General features: G+C 44.0%; 2 pseudogenes; both read left to right on the top strand.

The window, feature by feature from the left end:
* The first annotated feature begins 5,382 nt into the window (after positions 1-5,382).
* On the top strand, positions 5,383-6,267 carry LOC100451676 (nucleophosmin-like; annotated as a pseudogene).
* A 7,078-nt stretch (positions 6,268-13,345) lies between these two features.
* On the top strand, positions 13,346-16,833 carry LOC100451299 (keratin, type I cytoskeletal 18-like; annotated as a pseudogene).
* Positions 16,834-24,287: the final 7,454 nt, after the last annotated feature.

Below are 24,287 nucleotides of genomic sequence, written 5' to 3'. Positions count from 1 at the left end.
TCCGCCTCCTGGGTTCACGCCATTCTCCTGCCTCAGCCTCCCCAGTAGCTGGGACTACAGGCGCCCGCCCCAACACCCGGCTAATTTTTTGTATTTTTAGTAGAGACAGGGTTTCACTGTGTTAGCCAGGATGGTCTTGATTTCCTGACCTCGTGATCTGCCCGCCTCGGCCTCCCAAAGTGCTGGGATTACAGGCTTGAGCCACCGAGCCTGGCCCCATTCACAATGTCTTGTATGGCTATTGTTGGTTCATTTTTGTTGTTAGAAATACTCCATTATGTAATTATACTGCCTCTTCATTCTCTTAATGGTATATTTGATAAAAGAAAATTTCTTAATTTTAATATAGTCTAATTAACCAATTTTTTTCTTTTAATTATCACATTTTATGTCCTGTTTAAGCTATCCTTGCCTACTCCAGAATCATGGACTCGTTCTACTACATTTTCTTTTAAAAACTTTATTGTTTTACTTTTAAAATTTAGATTGACAACTCACCTGGAGTAAAATTTTGGGGCATCATATAGGCAGAAATCAAAATACACTTTTTTCGTTTGGATATCCAGCTGACCCAACACCTTTTATTGACAAGACCATCGTTTCTGTTAAAGGATGCATTGAAGGACTTTTTTTTTTTAATCATAAGTCAGGCAACATGCATGTGTGGATTCTGTTTCTAGACTTTCTATTCCGTTTCTTTTGGTCATTTTGTCTTTCCTTTGCCAATACTACACGTTTTAATCAGCCTTGATATATCTGATGATGTATATCTTTTAATTTTGTTCTGCTTCTAAAATACTTTTACTATTCTAGGTTCTTTGTATTTCCACACGTATTCTGAACTACCTGGGCAATCTCTGCAAAATAATCTGTAGTGTTTTGACCGGAATTCTTTTGAATCTACATTAATTTATTTGTGTAGAACTCACTTCTTCCCCTCCCCGCCCTGCCCCCTGCCCCCCGCCCCCCGAGATGAAGTCTCGCTCGCTGTGTCACCCTGGCTGGAGTGCAGTGGCGTGATCTCGGCTTGCTGCAACTTCCACCTCCTAAGTTCAAGCAGTTCTCCCTGCCTAAGCCTCCTGAGTAGCTGGGATTACAGGCACCCGCCATCACGCCCTGCTAATTTGTGTATTTTTTAGTAGAGACGGGGTTTCGCCATGTTTGGCCAGGCTGGTCTTGAACTCCTGACCTCAGGTGATCCACCCGCCTTGGCCTCCCAAAGTGCTGGGATTATAGGCTTGAACCACCGCACCTGGCCAGAACTCACTTTTTTATAATACTGAGTCTTCGAACCCATTAGTCTGGTCTCTTCCTCTGCTTGTTTAGGCGTTCTTTTAATTTCTCCCAATAATGTAATGTTTAGGGTAAGAGTCTCGCATGTGTCTTTTGTTACATGTATATCTAGGTAGTTAATATTTTTTGCTGTTGCAAATGACATTTTATTTTCTATTTGTTTGTTGCTGGTATATAAACATACAATGATTTTTGTATATATGTCTTGTATCCAGAGACCTTGCCAAATTCATGTATCAATATAATTTGTCTGTAGATTCTTTTAGACTTTCTACATATGCAGTCATGTTATCTGTGAATGATGACACTTTGTTTCCTCCCTTCCAAGCCTTATGCCTCTCTCTAGTGCATTTTATCTTTCATTTTTAAGTCTAAAATTCCAACTGGTTGAGGTAATTTCAAATCATGATTTTATAACCCAGAATTATTATCTGCTTCCCCACAATTTGTCAAATTTGTGAATAACAAAGGTGCATGCTGTGTAACAAAGGTGCATGCTGTGTGCTCATTCAAATCAGTGTCCAGTAAAATTTTTTTTTTTTTTTTTTTTTTTTTGAGACAGAGTCTCGCTCTTTCGCCCAGGCCGGAGTGCAGTGGCACGATCTTGGCTCACTGCAAGCTCCGCCTCCCGGGTTCACGCCATTCTCCTGCTTTAGCCTCCCGAGTAGCTGGGACTACAGGCGCCAGCTGCCGCGCCCAGCTAATTTTTTGCATTTTTCGTAGAGACGGGGTTTCACCATGTTAGCCAGAATGGTCTCGATCTCCTGACCTCGTGATCCACCCACCTCGGCCTCCCAAAGTTTTGAGATTATAGGTGCGCGCCACCATGCCCAGCCAAAAATTTTTAAATAAGGCTGAAAACAAAGCCGTGTAGAAGACCCCAGGAGATTTACTTCCAGGTTGAAACTAATCAATTAGTTCTCTTTGGATGCAAGTATTCAAACTATCACTTGATCCATCTAAATGTGTCTCAGTCAGTATCCATTTCTTCTCTAAAATATCATGAGATATTTCATAAAATTTTACTTGAAATCAATGTATATTATGGGCTGACAATTCTCTTATCTCTTTAGACTGAAGATCTTATGAAAGATGTAAAATGTTTATTTACTCCTCTCTTAATGAATAACTATGCTGACCTCTTGGTGATGACTACTTCTCTTTCTAAGTAATCATAAAATATCTGCATAAGAATTTATTCTGGCATTTAACTAGGAACCTATGTTTTCATGGATATGAATTTGCTGGAAGCCACTTTTCTCCCCTTTGGGGGGACTTCATGTACCAAGCTGCTCATCTCTAGTTTCCTATCATGTTTCCTAGCCTCTACCGCTTTTAAGAAATTATTAATAATGATTTGAGAGTGCTAATAATGCAAGTGACTTCAGTTCTGTGAGTTATAATCTGTCTGTGGTTGAGAATGTAAATTCCCTCAATGCAGCAAGTAAATATCTAATCATGTCCTCATTTAGTGTATCGGTCAGGGTCCCGGCAGGACATAGAATCCCCTCCTCACCCCTAAGAGGGATAACATGAAGAGATTTTACAGAAGGACAACTTACAGGGATGTGGGCAGAGTTAAGGAAACAGACAGGGATGGTGCAGCACCCAGAGATAATGGAAAGCTGGTTAAGACTCTGAATGAGTCAGGGTGGCAGAAAGAACTAGATGACCCACTTAAACTAGGTAATTGAGGGAAGGGACCACTTACAAAGCTGTGGGCAGTGTTTAAGATATACAAGAAGTGATGGTTCAATATCTTGGGGCTAGTAAGGACAGGGGAAGTGAATATCCCTGGGTCTGAATGAATAAGTGGAGGAAACTATTGTTAGAATCCACAGAGATTGTAGTATAGGACAGCCCTGACAGCAGCACTGTGTGGCCTTTTGTAGAGGCCCACTGCCCACAGCCAACCCAGCATTGTTGGGGAGGGGGTGTCAGAGGTATATGAGGACAGGGGAGTGAATGCCCCAATCTCACCCTCCTCACTCTGAAATCCTGCTGATGCCTCTTATTGGCCGAGCCCACTTGGATGCCAGAGGAAAGGGAGGCTTTTAGTGAAGTCCATACAGGAGAACCACCTGGGGACAGAGCAAGGTGGAGGATCGGGGTGAGTGGATTCAGAAGAGCAAAGAATAGCCAGCACAGCCCCTTAAGCCCAAAGGGCAAGAGAAGGAAGTGTTGTTCCTAGAACTGTCTGCAAAATGAAACTGGAACAGGAGGAGGGTCCATTGTTGTGAAGGAATGAGACAACAAAGGTGCTGGGGAAGGTGCTGGGAAGAAACACCCCAGCCTCTCTCTCACCCAGCTCTGAACTGTCCACCAGTGCTTCCCACTGGCCAAACCCAACAAGAAGGCAATTAGCAAGAGAGCCCATGTGACACAGAGAAGGGTAGAGATGAAGATGAACCAGCACCCTTAGCCTGAGGAATCCTCTTAGCCATGTTTACCTCACATGCCTCAGTTGAGAGGTTAGTTTATTTCACATGCCCCAGTTCTAAAAAAACAGGGAAATAAAATCAGAATTGAGTGACTCTGTCTTTTTAGTGTCATCTGATATACCAACCTGGCCAAATAGTAGGCTCTCCTTCCTTTTTCTCCTATTAGGAAGCTCTTCAAAAGTTCTTTGTGTTATCTTTAGAATTCCTCATGAGTCATTGCATTCCAGGTTTCAGACACTCACACATTTAAAAAATATTTATAAGCTTTTGCCTAGTGGTAAACTCTGTGCTAGAAAATCATGGGATATGGCTTTGAACAAGCACTGCCAGAGTGCAGTGCACAGGTGACCTCGACTCAAGGACCCTACAGAGCACTCTTCCTCCGACCATCCTACGGACAATCTCTTTCTAACCTGGGAAAGTCCTGTGCTCCCTAGACACTCTGCCCCTACCCAAGAAAGCTGTCTTCCTTTTTGCTTAAGGACTCCTAAAGCCTCAAATTCTTGGAAACAAAAGCTAGAAAGTCTTAGATATTTTACCACACTACAAATCTCTTCCAAGACAAGGAAGCTTAGGGTCGCTTTCTTTCTCAAACAGGGATAATTGGAAAAGAGAAAACATCATGAGAAAAAAATATAAGAACTGATGACCCAGTGACATTTGGCTGCTTTCTCATCTTCCATTACTTGGGTGTGTCCTTTTAAACTCTGAGCTCACCAGCAAGTTCCTCTACCACTTCACTGTCTCTGTTAGTTGTTTCCACTTCTTCCTCACTGTAATCATTTTCAACACATTCTCAAAATTTCATTTTAAGAAATGCCCATCCACTTTGTATCATCTATCCTTTTGGAGTCTCTGGTCATGAGAAAACCCCAAAAAACATTGTGAAATGAGTTTTCACATATAGGACAAACCCAATATTGGCCTCATTGACTATTCAATGGCCTATAAAATGGGTATAATCACTTTTTCCCCCAAAGTTGGCTTAACTTTCACAGCAACTATATTTTCATTGCTAATCAATTATTTCAGAGATACAGTTCTTCTCATTTTATCCTCTGTATCCTGGAGATTGAATCATCAATAAATCTGTTTTTTAAAAGAGAAAACACATAAATTGTTTATTTTAGGAGACTGAAACTTCCAACAAAAGTCCAGTGGTGCTATTCGGTGCATAAGAATAAACAAACTTAAATATATACCTGACAATAAATAATAGCACATTAAACATGCCAACGTGGAGTTCGCAAGCCAAAGTTGCCCACGAGGGAGTCCTCTGTCTTGTGGAAATAGTCCTGCATTAGTACTTTCACCCTGGTTAGCCAATGGCTGGAAGCAGCCCACAGGAAGTTTGGCCTCGGTGTGAACACAGTGCTATCCAGTAGGATAGCAGCTGGCGTCATCAGGCAGTTGTGTTCCCTGCATCAGGATGTCTGATTAATGTGTTTGCATGGCCATCACAACCATGTAAATAGATTAAAATTAGAAAAGCGATAAGATTAGCTTTTAAAATAAAAAGATGAAAAAATACTTGTTTTAGTCCAATGTTCATTTGTTATTTTTAAAAAATACTTAGCAAACTGGTGTGATTCCGTCCTGCGTGGCTGTTCTCCTGAGCAGCGCTTATCTCCACCTGCCTTTTCTCCCACCTAAGTGCGTGCTGCCACCCGATGGAAGATTTGATGGACATGGGCATGAGCCTCCTGAGGCCCCAGAACTATCTTTTCGGTTGTGAACTAAAGGCAGACAAAGATGATCACTTTAAGGTGGATAATGATGAAAATGAGCACCAGTTATCTTTAAGAACGGTCAGTTTAGGGGCTGGTGCAAAGGATGAATTGCACATTGTTGAAGCAGAGGCAATGAATTACGAAGGCAGTCTAATTAAAGTAACACTGGCAACTTTGAAAATGTCTGTACAGCCAACGGCTTCCCTTGGGGGCTTTGAAATCACACCACCAGTGGTCTTACAGTTGAAGTGTTGTTCAGGGCCAGTGCGTATTAGTAGACAGTGCTTAGTAGCTGTGGAGGAAGATGCAGAGTCAGAAGATGAAGAGGAGGAGGATGTGAAACTCTTAAGTATATCTGGAAAGCGGTCTGCCTCTGGAGGTGGTAGCAAGGTTCCACAGAAAAAAGTAAAACTTGCTGCTGATGAAGATGATGATGATGAAGATGATAATGATGAAAATGATGATAATGATGATTTTGATGATGAGAAAGCTGAAGAAAAGCACTAGTAGAGAAATCTATATGAGATACTCCAGCCAAAGATGCACAAATGTCAAATCAGAATGGAAAAGACTTAAAACCATCATGAACACCAAGATCAAAAGGACAAGAATCCTTCAAAAAACAAGAAAAAACTCCTAAAACACCAAAAGGACCTAGTTCTGTAGAAGACATTAAAGCAAAAATGCAAGCAAGTATAGAAAAAGGTGGTTCTCTTCCCAACGTGGAAGCCAAGTTCATCAATTATGTGAAGAATTGCTTCCAGATGACTGAGCAGGAGGCTATTCAAGATCTCTGGCAATGAAGGAAGTCTTTTTAAGAAAATAGTTTAAACAATTTGTTACAAATTTTCCGTCTTATTTCATTTCTGTAACAGATGATATCTGGGTCCTTTTTATAATGCAGAGTAAGAACTTTCCCTACCATGTTTGATAAATGTTGTCCAAGTTCCATTGCCAAGAATGTGTTGTCCATAATGCCTGTTTAGTTTTTAAAGATGGAACTCCAACCTTTGCTTGGTTTTAAGTACGTATGGAATGTTATGATAGGACATAGTAGTAGCGGTGGTCAGACATGGAAATGGTGGGGAGACAAAAATATACACGTGAAATAAAACTCAGTATTTAAAAAAAAATACTTAGCAAATAGGACCCGAAGTGAAGATACTTCACTGGAAAAGCACATCTACAAAAAAAAAAATCCAAAAGAATATGCAGAAACACTATCGTAACTAAAAAGAGGGTTTGGCGAGAATGTTGGATATAAAATCAATATGTAAAAGTCAGTCTCCCTCCTCTCTCTCCTCTCCCTCTCCCTCCTCTCCCTCTCCATCTCCCTCTCCTCTCCCTCTCCCTCTCCCTCCTCTCCCTCTCCCTCCTCTCCCTCTCCCTCCTCTCCCTCTCCCTCTCCCCTTTCTTAGGTCTCCCTCTCCTTCTTTTTTCGGTCTCCCTCTGTTGCCGAAGCTGGACTGTGCTGCCGTGATCTCGGCTCGCTGCAACCTCCCTGCCTCGGGCTCCTGTGACTCTCCTGCCTTGGCCTGCTGGGTGCCTGGGATTGCAAGCGCGCGCCGCCACGCCTGAATGGTTTTTGTGTTTTTGGTGGAGACAGGGTTTCGTCGTGTTGACCGGGCTGGTCTCCAGCTCCTGGCCTCGAGTGATCTGCCTGCCTCGGCCTCCCGAGGTGCTGGGATTGCAGACAGAGTCTCGCTCACTCAATGCTCAATGGTGCTCAGGCTGGAGTGCAGTGGCGTGATCTCGGCTCGCTACAACCTCCACCTACCAGCCTCCTGCCTTGGCCTCTTAAACTGCTAAGATTACAGCCTCTGCCCCGCCGCCACCCCGTCTAGGAAGTGAAGAGCGTCTCTGCCTGGCCGCCCATCGTCTGGGATGTGAGGAGCCCCTCTGCCCAGCCACCCCATCTGGGAAGTGAGGAGCGCCTCTGCCCGGCCGCCATCCCATATAGGAAGTGAGGAACGTCTCTGCCCCGCCGCCCATCGTCTGCGATGTGAGGAGCGCCTCTGCCCGGCCGCCTGGTCTGGGAGGTGAGGAGTGCCTCTGCCCGGCCGCCACCCCGTCTGGGAGGAAGTGAGGAGCACCTCTGCCCGGCTGCCCCGTCTGAGAGATGAGGAGCACCTCTGCCCGGCCGCCCCGTCTGGGAAGTGAGGAGCGCCTCTGCCTGGCTGCCACCCCGTCTGGGAGGAAGTGAGGAGCGCCTCTGCCCGGCCGCCCATCGTCTGGGATGTGAGGAGCGCCTCTGCCCGGCTGCCCTGTCTGGGAAGCGAGGAACGCCTCTGCCCGGCCGCCCCGTCTGGGAGGTGAGGAGTGCCTCTGCCTGGCTGCCACCCCGTCTGGGAGGAAGTGAGGAGCACCTCTGCCCGGCTTCCCCGTCTGGGAGATGAGGAGCACCTCTGCCTGGCCGCCCCGTCTGGGAGGTGAGGAGCGCCTCTGCCTGACCGCCACCCCATCTGGGAGGAAGTGAGGAGCGCCTCTGCCCGGCGGCCCCGTCTGGGAAGTGAGGAGCGCCTCTGCCCGGCCGCCCCGTCTGGGAAGTGAGGAGCGCCTCTGCCCGGCCGCCCCGTCTGGGAGGTGAGGAGTGCCTCTGCCCGGCTGCCACCCCGTCTGGGAGGAAGTGAGGAGCACCTCTGCCCGGCTGCCCCATCTGGGAGATGAGGAGCACCTCTGCCCAGCCGCCCCGTCTGGGAGGTGAGGAGCGCCTCTGCCTGGCCGCCACCCCGTCTGGGAGGAAGTGAGGAGCGCCTCTGCCCGGCTGCCCCATCTGGGAAGTGAGGAGCGCCTCTGCCCAGCCGCCACACCGTCTGGGAAGTGAGGAGCGCCTCTGCCTGGCCACCCTGTCTGGGAGATGAGGAGCGCCTCTGCCCAGCCGCCCAGTGTGGGAAGTGAGGAGCACCTCTGCCCGGCCGCCCTGTCTGGGAGGTGAGGAGCGCCTCTGCCTGGCCGCCACCCCGTCTGGGAGGAAATGAGGAGCGTCTCTGCCCAGCTGCCCCCTCTGGGAAGTGAGGAGCGCCTCTGCCCGGCCGCCCCGTCTGGGAGGTGAGGAGCGCCTCTGCCTGGCCGCCCCCTCTGGGAAGTGAGGAGCGCCTCTGCCCGGCCGCCCTGTCTGGGAGGTGAGGAGCGCCTCTGCCTGGCTGCCACCCCGGCTGGGAGGAAGTGAGGAGCGCCTCTGCCCGGCCGCCCCGTCTGGGAGGTGAGGAGCGCCTCTGCCCGGCCGCCCCGTCTGGGAGATGAGGAGCGCCTCTGCCCTGCGGCCCCGTCTGGGAAGTGAGGAGCGCCTCTGCCCGGCCGCCCTGTCTGGGAGGTGTACCCAACAGCTCCGAAGAGACAGCGACCATCGGGAGTGGGCCATGAGGACGATGGCGGTTTTGTTGAAAAGAAGAGGGGGAAGTGTGGGGAAAGGAAGGAGAGATCAGATTGTTGCTGTGTCTGTGTAGAAAGAGGTGGGCATAGGAGACTCCATTTTGTTCTGACTAGGAGAAGTTCTTCTGCCTTGGGATGCTGTTGATCTATGGCCTTTCCCCCAGCCCCGTGCTCTCTGAAACATGTGCTGTGTCAACTCAGGGTTAAATGGATTAAGGGCGGTGCAAGATGTGCTTTGTTAAACAGATGCTTGAAGGCAGCATGCTCTTTAAGAGTCATCACCACTCCCTAATCTCAAGTACCCAGGGACACAAACACTGCAGAAGGCCGCAGGGGCCTCTGCCTAGGAAAACCAGAGACCTTTGTTCATGTGTTTATCTCCTGACCTTCTCTCCACTATTATCCTATGACCCTGCCACATCCCCTCTCCGAGAAACGCCCAAGAATGATCAATAAATACTAAAAAAAAAAAAAAAATGTAAAAGTCAGTTGTATTACTGTACAACATAAACAAAATATTAAGAATTGTATCTTCAATAAGGTTTTTTAAACTTTCTTCTTGAAGTTATTGCATATATTTTCCGAATTTATTCCTAGATATCTTATTTTAATTCTTTTTAAAGTGGTATAGTTTTAGAACACTAAATATATGCAGAGGTATGCTATGTATTTAGATGTGAAAATTTAATGTATAAATATATGTAAGTATATAAATACTTTCTCCCCAAATTGACCTTTAAAGTTAATGAAATTCCAATCCTAATACCAACAAGATTTTTCATAGAACTTGGTAAGTTAACTCTAAAATTTACATAAAACAAATAGCCAAGGTACTCCTGAAGAGGACCATCAGAAAGCAAGATTTATTATAGAGCCATAGTTATTAGGGGAAGTCAATTTTAGGTCAACAAAATAGAGTTAACTGAAACAAAATAGAGAGTCCATAAATAGACCCACATCCACATGTGGGTGGCATTACACATCAGTAAAATGGTGGAACAAATGAAGATCTACATTGAAAAAATAAAAGTGTATCCCAACTTCATACTATCTTCAAAAAAATCAATTTCAAATACATTGAAGACTTATATGTGAAAGACAAACTTAAAAACCTTTAGAGAAAATATGTTTATGATCTCAGGTAAGAGATTTTTTTAAATGGAACCCAAACACACAAACTTAAAAGGAAAACACTTTGAGCAGAAATTACAATCTTATCTCAGTCAAGAAGACATCATAAAGGTCATGTAAAGATAAGTCACAAAATGGAAATATGCGCTTGTAACACATAAATAACAAAGAACCAGAATTCAGAAAATATTAAGAACTCCTTAAAGTAAAGGAGAAATAGGGAGAAAAAAAACACAGAAAAAAATGGATAGAAGGCTTATACTAGAATTTTACATAAGAGAAAACATAAATAGCCAAAAAACATAAAATGTACTCAACCTCATTTGTAACCTGAAAAATATGAAGTAAAACACATCGAGATACTTTTTTTTTTTTTTTTAAGATGGAGTCTCACTCTTGTCGCCCAGGCTGGAGTGCAGTGGCACGATCTCGGCTCACCGCAACCTTCGCCTCTTGGGTTTAAGCAATTCTCCTGCCTCAGCCTCTTGAGTAGCTGGGATTACAGGCACCTGCCACCACGCCCAGCTAATTTTTGTACTTTTAGTAGAGACGGGGTTTTGCCATGTTGGCCAGGCTGGTCTCAAAGTCCTGACCTCAGGGGATCCGCCCACCTTGGCCTCCCAAAGCACTGGGAGAGATACTCTTTTATACCCATCAGACTAATAAAAATTAAATGAGTGAGGAAAAGGAAACCTTTAACAACTATATTCAGGTATAACTGATAAACAAAGAACTAGACATATTTAACGTAGGCAAGTTGATGGGTTTGAACAAATACAAACACCTGTGATATCATCACAATTAAGATAATAGACATATCCAACACTGCCCAAAGTTTTATTGTGCCCCTTTTTTTGTTTTGTTTACTCGTTTTGTTTTGTTTTGGTTTTAGCAGTACAAACACTTGAGATTTATCCTCTTAACCAATTGTTTTTTGTTTGTTTGTTTGTTTTTTGAGACGGAGTCTGTCGCCCAGGCTGGAGTACAGTGGCGCAACCTCAGCTCACTGCAAGCTCCGCCTCCCTGGTTCACGCCATTCTCCTGCCTCAGCCTCCCAAGTAGCTGGGACTACAGGCGCCTGCCACCACGCCCAGCTTATTTTTTGTATTTTTAGTAGAGACGGGGTTTCACTGTGTTAGCCAAGATGGTCTCGATCTCCTGACCTCATGATCCGCCCACCTTGGCCTCCCAAAGTGCTGGGATTACAGGCGTGAGCCACCACGCCTGGCCCTCTTAACCAATTTTTAAGTGCACAAGACTATATTGTTAACTATAGGCACAATATTGTGCAGATCTCTAGAACTTACTTGTCTAGCATAACTAAAACTTTATACACTTTGACAGCAGCTCCCCACTTCTCCCAAGCCCTGGTCCCTAAACCACTATTGTATTCTCTGCTTCTATGAGTTTGACTATTACAAATACCTTATACAGCTATAATCATGCAGGATTTGTCCTTCTGTGACTGGTTTATTTCACTTAGCGTACTGTCCTCCAGGTTGAACCATGTCACAAATGACAGGATTTCCTTCTTTTTTTAAGGCTGAATTGTATTCCGTTGTATGTACATACCACATTTCCTTCATCCGTTCATCTGTTCATGGATATTTGTGTTGTTTCTGTATCTTGGTTATGGTGGAAAAAAAAACTGCAATGAAAGTGGGAGTGCTATGATCACTTCAAGATCTTGATTTCAATTATTTTGGATGTAAACCCAGAAGTAGGATTCAAACATTTTAATGTTTGAAGGATTCTCCATACTGTTTTCTATAGTGGCTGCACCATTTGATATTCTTATCAACAATTTTTTTTATAATAACCATTTTTACAGGTATAAAGTGATATCTCATTGTAGTTTTGATTTGTATTTCCCTCATAATTAATGACGTTGAGCATCTTTTCATATATTTATTGGCAATTTGCATGTCTTCTTTAAAAAATGTCTGCTCAAATCTTTTGCCTATTTTTTGTTGTTGTTATTGAGTTGTAAGAGTTTCTGGCTGGGCGCAGTGGCTCAGGCCTGTAATCTCAGCACTTTGGGAGGCCGAGGCAGGTAGATCACGAGGTCAGGAGATCAAGACCATCCTGGCTAACACGGCAAAACCCCATCTCTACTAAAAATAGAAAAAATTAGCGGGCGCCTGTAGTCCCAGTTACTCGGGAGGCTGAGGCAGGAGAATGGCATGAACCCGGGAGGTGGAGCTTGCAGTGAGCCGAGATCACGCCACTGCACTCCAGCCTGGGCGAAACAGCGAGACTCCATCTCAAAAAAAAAAAAAAGAGTTTCTTATATATCTTGGAAATTAACCCCTTGGCAGATATATATGGTTTAAAAATATTTTCTCTCATTCTTTTTGTTACCTTTTCATTCTGTTGTTTCCTTTACTGTAAAGATTTTTAGCTTGATGTAGTCCCACTTGTCTATTTTTGCTTTTGTTGCCTATGCTTTTGGAGTCATGTCCAAGAAATCAACACCAAGACCGATGTCAACAAGCTGTTCTTTTATGTGTTCTTCTAGGAGTTTTACAGTTTCAGATAATCCTAAACATTGCTAATGGTAAAGAGGATTGACACAACAACTGGAAAACAATTTGCCATTATCTAGAAAAGTTGAAATTTAACACTACCTAAAATGCAGCAATTCCACTCCTAGATATATATCCTTTAAAGAAAATCTCCCATTCATGCACAAGGAGACATATAATAGCCTGATTCCTTAAAATAGGAAAACAACAACAACAACAAAAAAAAAAAACAGAAAACAATTAAAATTGGGAGGATATATTGAAACAATGGAAAAACTGTAAGAGTGGAAATGAATAGCATCAGTATGGATAACTATCTCAAATCTAATACTGAGCAAAAAAGCAAGTCGCAGAAGAAAACATAGAATATGATTCTACATAAAGGTCAAAACGTGCAAAACTAAAAAACATTGCTTAAAAATGCATACATATATGTTAAAATTAAAGAAAAGCAAGAAAATGATAAAAACACAAATCAATGTTTATCTCTGATAAGGAGAGGGAGATGGAATAGAGGATGGATGCAAGGAACTTCCCATGTAGGCAATCTTCCATGCAATAGAAAATAAATATTTTCTATTTCTTAGTCTAGGACAGGTGTATACAGGTTTTCATTACATCATCATACTTTGAACCACATATATATGTGTGCACACATATTATACATTTATTATTTGAACTTTTTATGGATGGTGTACTTTGCCAAAAAATAATAAAACACTTTTGAGAAGAAAAAAAGAAAAGCTCATGAAGGCTTTTGACCCTTTACCTTTCTTCCCGAATGTGACACAGATATGATTCCTGAAATGAAGCAGATACCTCGCAAGTTTGAGGACAATAGCCAAACCCTAAAATGGTGGCATCTGAAGACAGAAAAAGCCTGGGTTTTGATCATGTGATTCAGCTCCTGTACCAGTCATGGACAACCTACCAAACTTCTTGTGATGCTATTACCAAAACTCCAAGGGTTTGGTCTACGTCCTGCTGCTTGCTGCACAGAAAGCCAATTGCTGAGATGCCAATTACTGCCAGGGAAGAAGGCTTCAATCAGGTGCTGCAGCTGAGAAGGTGGAAGAGCAGTCTCAAATCCATTTCCTTGACCAACTGAAATTAGGGGTTTACCTAGCAGGGAAGAAATGTAACTTTGTGTGGGAAAACAGGAACTACTGAGAGGTAAGGAAGCAATTATGACAAGTGAGGGGTCTGGCATCTCATTGTCTGGATGGATAATCTGGTGAGTTTCAGTTATTTGATACTTTCTGAGAGTCCTGAGGGTTGTTTCCTAAGTTAGGAACTCAGATAAAACAAATGTAAGTTTCAAGCTTTGAGACCAGAAGGGCTAATTGCTATGTTTATCAACAACAACAACAACAAAAAACCTGTCTATGGGACTATTGGGTCAATTTCTATGTGAGGTATTTGTTACTAAAGTAGAGCTGTATTTTGTACTTATCTGAATGAAATCTTTAAGAATAGAGTATTAATGAAATTCTTTGAATTGTAGTCCCAACTATAGTCTTCTCTCGTGATCTTCAGATCACATTCTTGTCAATGACAGGTTTTTGGTTTTGGGTTTTTTTTTTTTTTTTTTTTTGGAGACAGAGTCTCACACTGTTGCCCAGGCTAGGGTACAAGGGTGAAATCTCAGCTCACTAGCTCACTCCAATCTCCGCCTCCCGAGATCACATGATACTCCTGCCTCAGCCTCCCAAGTAGCTGGAACTACAGACATGCACCACACAATTTTTGTATTTTTTGTAAAGACAGGGTTTCACCATGTTGCCCATGCTGGTCTCAAACCCCTAGACTCAAGGGATCCACCTGCCTTGGCCTTCCAAAGTGCTGGGAGTACGGCCTTGAGCCACCACACCTGGTGATATGTTGATTCTTGAATCAGGCCTAACAGCAACAGACCAACAACAAAGCATTCAAATTCCTCTGGTGCTAGTTAATTCCATTTTAAATTACACTTTCTATTTCAACCACATGCTTCGTTAACTACACATCTACTGGTGTAGCTCATTGTGCTCCTAACTCATTACTACATAGATCCATGCAAATTCTGAAATATCAGGAAATGCAAAGCTCCTATGGAGAAATATGTTCTGGAACATTATCTGCAAATGTCTCCTATAAAAGACCACTACAAGAAATGTTTTGTGTCTGGGCACAGTGGTTCGCACCTGTAATCCCAGCACTTAGGGAGGGTGAGGCGGGCAGATCACAGGAGGCCAGAAGTTTAACACCAGCCTGGCAAACATGGTAAAACCCTGTCTTCACTAAAAATACAAAAATTAGCTGAGCATGGTGGTGTATGCCAGCTACTGGAGAGGCTGTGATCCCAGCTACTGGAGAGGCTGAGGCACAAGAATTGCTTGAACCTGGGAGGCGGAGGTTGCAGTGAGCCAGGATTGTGCCACTGCACTCCAGCCTGGGCAACAGAGTGAGACTCTGTCTCGAAAGAAAAAAATAAATAAAAAAGAAAAAGAAAGAAATGTTTTCTGTATCTATGAAAAATATATGTTTAGAGATCTCCTTACTTGAGATAGAAAAAAAGTATGGCTTCTGGGCATAGTGTGACCTGAATTTCTCCTCTCCATTATTCATAAGCCTTTTCCTTTTTATGGTTGTTTTTGTTTAAGACTCACACTATGAAAATATCTCCTTGAATTCAATAGCTTCAAAACTTAAAATTATGTTTCTTGACTCATCAAAGTCTAGTAGTCTAACGATATCATGCTTGATGTGGCTATACAAACACACACACACACACACACACACACACACACACTACAGATTAAACCTTTTGTTCTTGAGAATATTATTGTGGAATTTTTAATTTCACATGCCAGAACCATTACGCGAACTCTGCTTCTCTGTTGGTCTTTATGACAGCACTCTGAGGTAGACAATATTGTTCTAATTTCACAGAATAAGGGAACTGAACCATAAGAGCGAAACTCCATGTCAAAACAACAACAACAACAGAGCCTTCAGCCAAGCCTGATCTGTCCTCTCACTGTACCCCCTGCCAGGACAGTATGCGCTTCACCACTTGTTTCCCCACCAACTTGGTTCTGTCCAGGTGCCCAGCTACCGCGCCCACTGGTCAGAAGTGTGGCCAGCGTCTATGCAGGCACTGGGGGCTCTGGTTCCCGGATCTCTATGTCCCGCTCCACCAGCTTCCGGGGTGGCTTGGGGTCCAGGGGCGTGACTGCAGGGATGGCCGGGGGTCTGGCAGGAATGGGAGGCATCCAGAACGAGAAGGAGACCATGCAAAGCCTGAATGACTGCCTGGCCTCCTACCTGGACTGAGTGAGGAGCCTGGAGACGGAAAACTGGAAGCTGAAGAGTAAAATCTGGGAGCACCTGGAGAAGGGACCCCAGGTCAGAGACTGGGGCCACTACTTCAAGACCATCGAGGACCTGACTCAGATCTTCACAAGTACTGTGGACAATGCCCGCATCATTCTGCAGATCGACAATGCCCATCTTGCTGCTGATGACTTTAGAGTCAAGTATGAGACAGAGCCGACCACGTGCCAGTCTGTGGAGAACGACATCCATGGGCTCCACAAGGTCATTGATGACACCAGTGTCACTCAGCTGCAGCTGGAGACAGAGATCGAGGCTCTCAAGGAGGAGCTGCTCTTCCTGAAGAACCACGAAGAGGAAGTAAAAGGCCTACAAGCCCAGATTGCCAGCTCTGTTGACCGTGGAGGTGGATGCCCCCAAATCTCAGGACCTTGCCAAGATCGTGGCAGACATCCAGGCCCAATACAACGAGCTGACTCAGAAGAACTGAGAGGGGCTAGATAAGTACTGGTCTCAGCAGATTGAGGAGAGCACCACAGTGGTCACCACGCAGTCCGCTGAGATTGGAGCTGCTGCAATGATGCTCACAGAGCTGAGACGTACAGTCCAGTCCTTGGAGACTGACCTGGACTGGATGAAAAATCTGGAGGCCAGCTTGGAGAACAGCCTGAAGAGGAGGTGGAGGCCTGCTACACCCTGCAGATGGAACAACTCAATGGGATCCTGCTGCACCTGGAGTCAGCGCTGGCACAGACCTGGACAGAGGGACAGGGCCAGGCCCAGGAGTACCAGGCCCTGCAGAACATCAAGGTCAAGCTGGAGGCTGAGATCGCCACCTACCACCGCCTGCTGGAAGATGGCGAGGACTTCAATTTTGGTGATGCCCTGGACAGCAGCAACTCCATGCAAACCATCCAAAAGACTCCCACCTGCTCGATAGTGGATGGCAAAGTGGTGTCTGAGACCAATGACACCAAAGTTCTGAGACATTAAGCCAACAGAAGCAGGGTGCCCTTTGGGGAACAGGAGGCCAATAAAATTTCAGCAGTCAAAATAAAAAGAAAAAAAAGCACATAGTCGGTGTTTTCACTTAGCACATTTCAGGCCTTAGAAGAGCCCAAGTAACACACTCATGTCCTTATTTAGGGTATGCAAATGTTCCAGTACACTCTCAAAGTGACAGATGTACTGTCCTACGTGCGTGCACTCATATCCTTCCAAAGCACACACCTTCCTCCCCTTCTCTCAAATGTTTTCAGGTCTCTCTGAGTCAGATCATAAGCTCTTAGGCCAAACCCAACTCCCTTGCCCCTCTTTTTTCCTTTTATATTATATTTAGTACTTATAATCCTTCCCAGACACCCAGAGGTCACCCAGGTGTAGGATATCTCTGACTGTGGTAGTTGTCCTTGTAAACATCACCTATACGTCCCCCAGCACGACCCCCACACTCCCACAGACCTTCATGGCTCATTTTCTCCACTCCAGCCAGAACAGTCAAGCACAAGCCTCACCTAATTTATAAATGACTACATTCTGCAAAAACCTGTCTGGAATCAGAAAACAACCTTGGGTTTGATTTGAGTGTGAAAACCACTATACTCACTTGTTTGTTTAAAAAGTTATGATGTGTTAATCTTTTCAATTTTAAATGAAGAAAAACAGGTGGGAAGGAAACCTCATGCAGTATTATATCATCTCCTTTTGCTACTGTGCTTTGATGCAGAAGTTAGTAGACTTGTAGAGTCTCTGAAATAGAAGAGAACTTAAGGTCAAGTTGATTTAATCCCCTAGCCCATAGTTAAAATGTCATGTGTGCTTGCAAGAAGAGAATAGGCTTGGAAGCAGAACAAACTGGGTTGGCCTTGTCATTTCCTAGTCACAGACCTTAAACAAGTTACTTAACCTCCCAGAGTCCCAATTCCCTCAGCTGAAAAAATGAAGAAATTAGTCTGGAGGGTTATTGTGAGGACTTGAGCTAGTATATTTAAGATATTTAACATTGTGCCTAGCACTAAATAAATTATAGCCATGATTTTTATTTACTTACTTAATTCCTACATAGTTCACAAATGATCACCCAGCTTCCTTAACTCCTCTTCAGTGATGAGGAACTCCTTGCTTCCCTAGTTAGTCCATTCCATCTTTGGAAAATTATCCAAGAGTTACAGAGTACATCCTTATTGCTGGGATTGCTATCTGTCTAAGAAGAAAGAGGTTCGGGGTAGGCGATAGCAAGGGTTCTGTTGATGACTGACAGAGGAGGCTTTGGATTCAGATAAATAGGAAGGTAAAATAAAATTTAGTCTCAAATCAGGTCATCTTCTCATTAGCCCTCTTACACATTCCCAGAAGCCCCCTAGGCTTGTTCAAAGAAGATCTAAAGAATGTGACTGTCTAATTGCTGGCAAAAGTGTGGGAGGTTGGGGTGGTGAACACTTTGGAACCTCCAATATCCGAACAATGTATATAAACTTGTAATTAATGAAAATTAGAAGTAAACATAGAGTGCATAGAGTGTCTTAGCTTGGGTTCCTCAGAAAGCAAAGTGGGAAACAAAGATGTCTATATGAATTCTTTATTGGGGAGTGAATCCAGGAGGCAGTAGTCGTAGCAAGGTGACAGAAAACCTGGACCAAGGGAAAGCCAAGTCAAGGGCGGGTTATTCAGTTAGTCACCACTATATGTGACTGGTTGTTCAACCCTACAGGACTACATGGGACACTATGAAATCTGGGAGTAGAGAGGGGGAAGCATTTAACCATTGTCTCCCAATTCTCATTGGTTCAGAGTTTACCCCACAGGACATTGACACCCCACATTTCTGGGTTGCACATATATGTTACCCAACTGTATTAGTCTATTCTCACACTGCTATACAGAAATACCTGAGACTGGGTAATTTATAAAGAAAAGAGGTTTCATTGACTCATGATTCTGCAAGATATACAGGTAACATGGCTGGGGAGGCCTCAGGAAACTTTCAATAATGGCAAAAGGTGAAGATGAAGCAGGCACATCTTAGGTGGCCAGAGTAGAAGGAAGAGAATGAAGGCGAAGGTGCTACACACTTTTACACAGCCAGATCTTGTGAGAACTCACTCACTATCACAAGAACAGCAAGGGGGAAATCTGCCCCCATGATCCAATCACCTTCCACCAAGCCTCTCCTCCAACAGTGGGGATTACAATTTGACATGAGATTTGGGCAGGGACACAGATCCAAACTGTATCACCACCTATTACTGCAACAATACTACATAACAAATAACCCCAAATTTTATAAGCTTACAAAACAAATGTCAATTTTTCACTCCTGGGTCTGTAGGTCAGCTGGCCATGCTCCACTCCAGTCTGTGAGTGGGTTGGGTTCAATTCTACTCCATATGTATCTTCTCTTTGGACCAGAAACTTCCTGGTCCATGCTTTCTCATGGTGAATGGCAGAAACATGAGACCAATTCAAACAACACAGACATTTAGGTCTTCTGCCTGCATCCCATGCACTCATATTCCATTGGCCAAAGTCATATAGCCAAACCTAAAGTCAAGGAGGCAGAGATAAGATCTCCATCTCTTCCACCGGGAGGTACTAAAAATAAAAACACTTGACAATGAGTTTCAATGTATAATTCTATTACAGGGAGGGAATGAAGATTGAAAGTCATAATCTAATCTGCCAAGCATATGTGGGCACTAATTGTGTTTCTAAGGAATCTACACAAAGGTATCAGCTCAGAAGCCCCAGAGCAGGTGAGCAGCATTCAGAGGGCGTCTGAGATGAGGTACTGTCAGGTTGAAACTGCATGAAGCTGCTTGCCTCAACAGAAGGAGGAAAAAGAGACAGGCAAGGTTGAGATTTGCAGTGATACGTAAGAGATGTCCAAGGCATATAGTCAACTCTGATATCAATTAGAGTCTTATAACATGACAAAGATAATTACTTCATCCTACTACGTAAGAAGGAAGTGCCAGTTCTACTGGAAGTTCACTCTCCTGCCTTTCCTGTGTAGGTGGAAGGGAAATAGGCAGTATAAATTAAAGCAAGCAATCATCATTTCCCCACACTGCTCTCTTAGGAAGTTTGGAAGTGGAGTTAAGAAGAAGTTTCTGTCCCTTTTATAAGAAATGAGTTGTTAACCAGGGCCCTGATGTTAGATAGGGGAATACCTTTGGGAACCATGTACCCATTAGTAGACCAGGCCTCTCTCCCTAACACTTTGACCTGGGGTGAGGAATTTGAGGACAATACGCCCTATTGCCATATTGTAAACAGATGACGCCTCTTGAGCCCAACCAAAGCCCTTTATTCTGGCTTTCAACATACATCTCTTGCCATTTTGGAATGAAACAGAGAGGGGCTTCCACTGTCTTAAATTGGTTCTCCTGAGAATTCAAGTCATTGGTCTTTATTCTATACCTTTGGGCCTCATAAAATGAAACTCATTTATCTCTCTTCTACCCAGAAGGCTTTCAAGAGTGAAAACAAATTCACAAACATTATATCCAAGTGTCTCGTTGATGTTTGACATCACAAATGCATAACAACTAACTGAATTTTTTTGTTTGTTTGAACAGAAATGACGTTAGATTTGTGTATCTTTCTGTGGATTGATTCAACATGAAAATGGATTCAAAAATACACATTCCTTCACAGTGCCTGGTTTTAACATCATGTCAAGGAAAGGGACACTGAATAAGGTAATAAAGACTGTCTTGAATCACTGACATCACCCTTCCCCCATAGCCTGGCAGCTGCAGAGATAAAATGTGTGTGCTTGGAGGAGAAAGAGTGCAGTGATTGCGGGACTTTACGTTGGAACTCAGTACTGTCCTGCCACAGCAGAAAGCAACACAGGGCAGAATTCAGCCAGAACCCACAGACGGAGCATCTAGACCAACCTTAGCCAGAGGAGAATTGCCCATCCCAGTGGTCAGAACCTGAGTTCCAGCAAGCCCCACCACTTCAGGCTAAAGTACTCTGGGGTCCTAAATAAATTTGAAAGGTAGTCTAGGCCACAAGGACTGCAATTCCTAAGCAAGTACTGATGCTATGTGGCTTGAAGCCAGTGGACTTGAGGGGCATGCTACCTAGTGAGACACCAGCCGGAGCAGCCAAGAGAGTGTTTGCATCACCCCTTCCCAGCACAAGGCAGCACAGCTCACAGCTCCAGGAGAGGCTCCTTCCTTCTGTTTGAGGAGAGGAGTGGGGAGAGTAAAGAGGACCTTTTCTTGCAACTTGGATACCAACTCATCCACAGTAGGCTAGGGCACCAGGCAGACTCCTGAGGCCCCCATTCCAGGCTCTAGCTCCTGAAAAACATTTCTAGACACATTTAGGTCCAGAAGGGAACCTGCTGCCTTGAAGGAAAGGACCCAGTCCTGGCAGGATTAATCACCTGCTGACTAAAGAGCCCTTAGGCCTTGAATAAACATCAGTGGTAGCCAGGTAGTACTTGCCACAGGCCTTGGGTGAGACTCAGAGCCATGCTGGCTTCTGCTGTGACTCAGTGCCATGCTGGCTTCTGCTGTGACTCAGTGCATTCCAAGCTGTGGTGGCCTCAGGGAGAGACTCCTTCTGCTTGAGGAAAGGAAAGGGAAAATTAAAGGGAACTTTGTCTTGCAGCTTGGGGACCAGCTCAGCTACAGTAGAGTAGAGCACTGAGCAGGCTCTTGGGGTCCCAGATTCCAGGCCTTGGTTCCTGGAAGGCATTTCTAGACCTGCCCCAGGCTACAGGGGAGCCCACTGCCCTGAAAGGAGAGACCCAAGCATGGCAGCACTCACCACAAGCTGACTGAAAAGCCCTTGGGCTTTGAGTGAACTTCAGCCATAGCCTGACAGTATTTGTCATGGGCCTGGGGCAGTGGTGGACAGGGAGAGAAACTCCTTCTGCATAAGGAAAGGAAAAGGAAGAGTGGGAAAGACTTTATCTTGTGGCTTGGGTGTCAGCTCAGCTGCAGTAGGATAGAGCACCAAGTAGATTCCTCAGGTTCCTGACTCCAGGCCCTGGCTGCCGGATGGCATTTCTGGACCTGCCCTGGGCCAGGGGGAGCTCACCTCCCTGAAGAAAAAGACACAAGCCTGGATGGATTCACCACCTGCTGACGGAAGAGCCCTTGGCCTTGAGTGAACATTTGCAGTAGCCAGGCAGTAGTCACTGCAGGCCTTGTGTAAGACTCAGTGTGCTGTGCTAGCTTTGAGTCTGACTCAGTGTAGCCCAGTGCTGATGGCCATAACGGTGCTTGTGCCACCCCTCCCCCAATTCCAGGAAGCTCAGCATGGAGAATGGGACTTCATTTCTTTAGGGGAAAGTAAGGGAAGAGAACAAGAATCTCTGCCTGGTAATCTAAGGATTCTCCTGGATCTTATCTAAGACCACCAAGATGGTACCTCTATGAATCTGCAAGGGTCACGGCATTACTGGGCTTAGGGTGCCTGCTAATGCAGGTATGGTTATAGTGATCAAAGATTTAAATCACAACACTCAATTTTCTTTGACTACTTGGAAAGCCTTCCCAAAAAGGACAGGTACAAACAAGCCCAGACTGTGAAAACTACAATAAATACCGAACTCCTCAATGCCCAAACAATGATAAATTTCCACAAGCATCAAGACCATCTAAGAAAACATGACCACTCCAAATCAACTAAATCAGGCACCAGTGACCAATACCAGAGTGACAGAAATATGTGACCTTTCAGATAGATAATTCAAAATATGTGTTTTGGGGAAGCTCAGTTAAATTCATGATAACATAAAGAAGGAATTCAAAATCCTATCAGATAAATTTAGCAAGGAAATTGAAATAATTTTTAAAAATCCAGGCCGGGCGCAGTGGCTCACACCTGTAATCCCAGCACTTTGGGAGGCCAAGGCGGGTGGATCACGAGGTCAGGAGATCGAGATCATCCTAGCTAACACGGTGAAACCCCGTCTCTACTAAAAAATACAAAAAAATTAGCCGGGCATGGTGGCAGGCTTCTGTAATCCCAGCTACTGAAGAGGCTGAGACAGGAGAATGGCGTGAACCCAGGAGGCGGAGCTTGCAGTGAACTGAGATTGCGCCATTGCACTACAGCCTGGGGCCACAGAGCAAGACTCCATCTCAAAAAAAAAAAAAAAAAAAAATCCAGCAGAAATTCTGGAGCTGAAAAACACAGTTGACATATTAAGGAATGCATCAGTCTTTCAACAGCAGAATTGATCAAGCAGAAGAAAGAATTCATGAGCTTGAAGATAGGCTACTTGAAAATACACAGTGAGAGGAGAAAACAGAATGAAGCACTCCTACAAGATCTAGAAAATAGCTTTGGAAGGGCAAATCTAAGAGTTATTGGCCTTAAAGAAGAGATAGAGATAGAGATTGGAGTAGAAAGTCTATTCAAAGGGATTAAAAAAAGAGAACTTTCCAAACCTAGAGAAATATATCAATATTCAAGTACAAGAGGATTATAGAACACCAAGCAGATTTAACACAAATGAGACTATTTCAAGGCATTTAATAATCAAACTCCCAAAGGTCAAGGATAAAGAAAGGATCCTAAAAGCAGCAAGAAATAAATTGCATATAATGGAGCTTCAATATGTCTGGCAGCAGACTCTTCAGTGTAAAACATACAGGCCAGGATAGAGTGGCATGACATATTTAAAATGCTGAAGGAAAAAAACTTTTATCCTAGAATAGTATACCTGGTGGAAATATCCTTCAAACATGGTGGAGAAATAAAGACTTTCCCAGACAAACAAAAGCTGAGGGACTTCATCAACATCAGAACTGTCCTACAAGAAATGCTAAAGGGAGTTTTTAATCTGAAAGAAAAGAACATTAATGTGCAATAAAAAATCATCTGAAGGTACAAAACTCACTGGTAATAGTAAGTACACAGAATATTACAACATTGTGGCTGGGCATGGTGGCTCACGCCTGTAATCCCAGCACTTTAGGAGGCCGAGGAGAGCGGATCACGAGGTCAGGAGATCGAGACCATCCTGGCTAACACAGTGAAACCCTGTCTCTACTAAAAATACAAAAAAAAAAAAAAAATTAGCTGGGCGTGGTTGCTGTAGTCCTAGCTACTCGAGAGGCTGAGGCAGGAGAATGGCATGAACCCAGGAGGCAGAGCTTGCAGTGAGCCGAGATCAGCCACTGCACTCCAGCCTGAGTGATAGAGCAAGACACTGTCTAAAAAAAAAAAGGAAAAAGAAACACTTCAAATAAACAACCTAATAATACATGTTAAAGAACTAGAAAAGTAAGAGCACACCAAACCCAAAATTAGCTGAAAAAAAGAAATAATAAAGATCAGAGCAGACACAAATGTAATTAAAACAAAAATAAAATACAAAAGATAACTGAAATGAATAGTTGGCTTTTTGAAAAGATAAACAAAATTGACAAATCTTTAGTGATACTAAGAAGAAAAGAGAGAAGACCCAAATAAATATAATCAGAGATGAAAAAGGAGACATTACAACTGAT

Source organism: Pongo abelii, chromosome 11 (assembly GCF_028885655.2).
Source record: "Pongo abelii isolate AG06213 chromosome 11, NHGRI_mPonAbe1-v2.0_pri, whole genome shotgun sequence".
Classification (NCBI taxonomy): domain Eukaryota; kingdom Metazoa; phylum Chordata; class Mammalia; order Primates; family Hominidae; genus Pongo; species Pongo abelii.
The sequence above is the reverse complement of the archived record's forward strand: the minus strand, read 5'-3'. Positions and strand labels throughout refer to the sequence as shown.